We start from the raw sequence: 3,636 nt of genomic DNA, 5'->3' as shown, positions 1-3,636 counted from the left end.
CTGCATTTCCGATGGAGGCGGAAATGTTGTAGGACCGTCTGGTCAGGTTTGGGTGCACGTTAAAGAACCCCAGGTGGTCGAAATTTCTGGAGCCCTCCACTACGGCGTCTCTCATAATCTTATGGTGGTTTCGGGACGTTAAACCCCTCATATCAATCAATCAACCTCACTTTCAATGTCATAGAAAGGCGGCTGTTCACCTTCAAAAGGCCCATAGCACTCGCTTAAAGACATCAGTTTGACTTGCTTGGTCTCGCAAAGAGTGTGTATGAATCGCTCTGAGCTCTGATAAGATTCACACCATGGAAACGTTTTTACAATCTTTTAATACCTTCGAAAAAAGTCAGAGGTGACGCTGCACGTGCTGGACGACCAAACAACAGCGCGTGAAGAGCGCGTGAACGTGCTGAGATAGCGCAGGCAGAAGGCGGGAGCGGGGTACCGAGCGACTGGTTGATGAAGCTAATGCTGATGACCTCATAGAGATGGCGCTCACCCACAAAGGGGGATGGGTCAAGAACCGTGCGGCAGGATACTTAAATGAATCCTAAATGAAATTAAAGCCAATGTGAAAAAAAAACAAATTGAGTGATAAAACTGCCAATAAACAAAAATGGTTGCTAAGCAAGCGGTCAAACCATCTCTTGTTCCTGACAGACATAGAGCTACGAATGGTAAACTTAATATCTGAAAAGGCTAGGGTTCACTAGCACGGTAATCTTCTAGTTGTTTTGGCTAGAAAGGCGGACAAACACGCGCGGCGCAGCGCCTCCTGGCCAGGGTTGGAAGGCCTATGGGTGGCTGGGAGCGCAAATGTCTGTGGACACTATTCTGTCAAGTGCCCGAGAGAAGACATTGCAACAGAAGGCGACAAAAGCTCTGTTGAAATTCCTACGCGACACGGACTTGAACAAGCGGCTGTAACAGCAATGTCACACACCGCGAAAGACAAGACTGGACTATGATTGAGTGTGCGCGCGTGTGCTGCCGAAAGTGCTGTGTTTATCTCTCTTCTCTCTCTACTCTCTATCTTTCATCTCCCCCATCCCTTCCAATGAGCAGGGTAGGAAACCGGCTGCCTATAAGCTGGTTATCCTCCCTGCCGTTCTTTTCCTCCTAATTTTCTTCCTTTTGCTTACTCTGCGCATGTTATGCATCATATCTTCTCATATGCGTGATTGCCATATCATTTTAAATACCGAGGTGCTGATTATTCTAGCAGCTATACATGTTGAACCTGCTTTCGCACGACGTTTGATAAAGCATATACTGGTAAACTGAGCTGGTTCATGTGACACGGACGCAATACGTGCCGTAAAACTGAAAGAATAGATGAAATTCCCTCTTCCCCCCCATAAAGGTGGCCTTCTCTCACAGGTGTTTGGCTATTGATAAAGCTTCTGTAGTAACTGAGCTAAAAAAATTGTTGCTTCAGCTACCGGTTTGTGCTCGAACTATAGAAATTGGCCAGGCGCAATACGTTGCACCTACAGATGTTTGCCTAGCTTTTATTTTTTGCCATTGGATGATACAGCAGTCAATACTGTCTATGCTAGCACCCTTGTGCATTTTACAGCCCAAGCTAGCTGTTATGAAATAACAACAAAAGTCGGGTGAAGCACTGCAGATGTCTGTCACCGCCACCACAGGTAACCACTATCCTACAAAATAAGAGAAAATTCTTCGTAAATGAAACACTAAGTACACAGAAAGATTCAAACCTGGGCTAACCAGGGACGGGGCTTACACCGTGAGCTGTTTGCGACGCCTGCAATGCGCAGAATGGTGCACGTGTTGAATGGTTTATAATGGTAAAGACCACAACCATGAGTCAACAAACATGCGAGAGGATTAAGATGCCGCGCACTATTCCAAATAAAGTTTGTTTGAAAGAAACACACATAAATGTATAGACCAACGGACCCAATGAAAAAAAAGCAGAACCAACGTACAGTGGGAACCAATGACATGCTAAGCACAAATAAGGGAGGTTGATATGTCACTTTAAACTCGGCACGTTACGAGGCGGACGTAAATTATGCCGCAGATGACTTCCATGACATGATTATCATGCTTGGACGTCTCATTTACATTCGTCGTCTATTCAAGTCACGTGATACCAAACTTGTTACATGGTGAGCTAGGGAAACGGCCACGAGCCGGCTACGAGCATAGCATGTAACCATGTTTTACGTGACACACATATCTTGATTATAAGGCTTGGACGTGTCATTTACTTTTGTCGTCGATTCACGTGACGTCATACCAAATTTGCTATATGTGAAGCTAGCGAAACGGCCGTAAGTGCATCATGAGCGCGGAATTAAGTCCGGTTGTATTAGGAACGCATCTCATGATTATCATGTTTGCACCGGTCACTCACCTTCGTCATCGATTCCCGTCACGTAATACTAAATTTGGTAATGTGAAGCTGGCGAAACGGCCGTGAGCGCATCATGAACGGTGCCTGTTGTCAAGTTTTTACATGACACGTATGTCATGATTACCATGTTATCACCAGTCATATACCTTCGTAATCCAGTCACTTCACATAACACCAAATTTGGTATATGTGAACCTATAGCGAAACGACCGTGAGTGCATCAGGAGCATTGCATGTAATCATGTTGTTGCACGACACGCATGTCATGATTTTCTTGTTTGGGTGCGTCATTTACCTTCGTTGTGAGTTCACGTTATGTAATACCAAATTTGGTATACCTATGTGAAACTCGCGAAATGGCCGCGAGCGCATTATGAGTGGGGCATGTAGTCATGACTCAAATGACATGCATATCATCATTTCCACGTGACGGTCTGTCACTTGTGTTCACCATGTAATCATGTCATACTCTACCAGTTCTGTAACACGTCATGTAAACGTAATCAACGCAAGAGTAGCAAGACCATACAATGTAAATCATGACATTCATAACATACATGTCATGATCTTCAGGTTACGTCTACATTTCTGCTCATCATACAGAAATGTTATCTCATGCCAATTTCGGTATTGATATTATTACTGGAACGGCCAGGAGAAATAAAAGTCGTAGGCGGCTAGATAGATAGATAGATAGATAGATAGATAGATAGATAGATAGACAGATAGATAGATAGATAGATAGATAGATAGATAGATAGATAGATAGATAGATAGATAGATAGATAGATAGATAGATAGATAGATAGAGAGATAGATAGATAGATAGATAGATAGATAGATAGATAGATAGAACAAATTGCAAAGAAGGGAAACAGTATGCAAAGCTTTGCCGAGGGGTGTTGATCTAGTACCGTCTCGAACAGCAGCGCGCGACGCTCAGCACTACGCCACAATGCCCACGTAGGCAAGAGCGTTGACAGCGAGCCGTGTTTATGCCTAGAGTCTGCCTCGGTGATCAGTGGCTAGAGTGTTCAGTTGCTGACCCGAAGGTTGCGGCGTCGATCCTAGCCGCAGCGGTCGAATTTCGGCGGAGGCGAAATGGTAGAGCCCGTGTACTGTGCGAAGTCAGTGCATGGTAAACAATGGTCAAAGTTTCTGGAGCCTTTCCCTCCAGCATCTCTCGTATTCATAACTTGGTTTTGGGATATAAAATTATCAGTGTTCACCAACAGTTTTCAAACTACTTCGAA

Source organism: Rhipicephalus microplus, chromosome 6 (assembly GCF_043290135.1).
Source record: "Rhipicephalus microplus isolate Deutch F79 chromosome 6, USDA_Rmic, whole genome shotgun sequence".
Classification (NCBI taxonomy): domain Eukaryota; kingdom Metazoa; phylum Arthropoda; class Arachnida; order Ixodida; family Ixodidae; genus Rhipicephalus; species Rhipicephalus microplus.
This window is presented reverse-complemented; position numbering follows the sequence as displayed.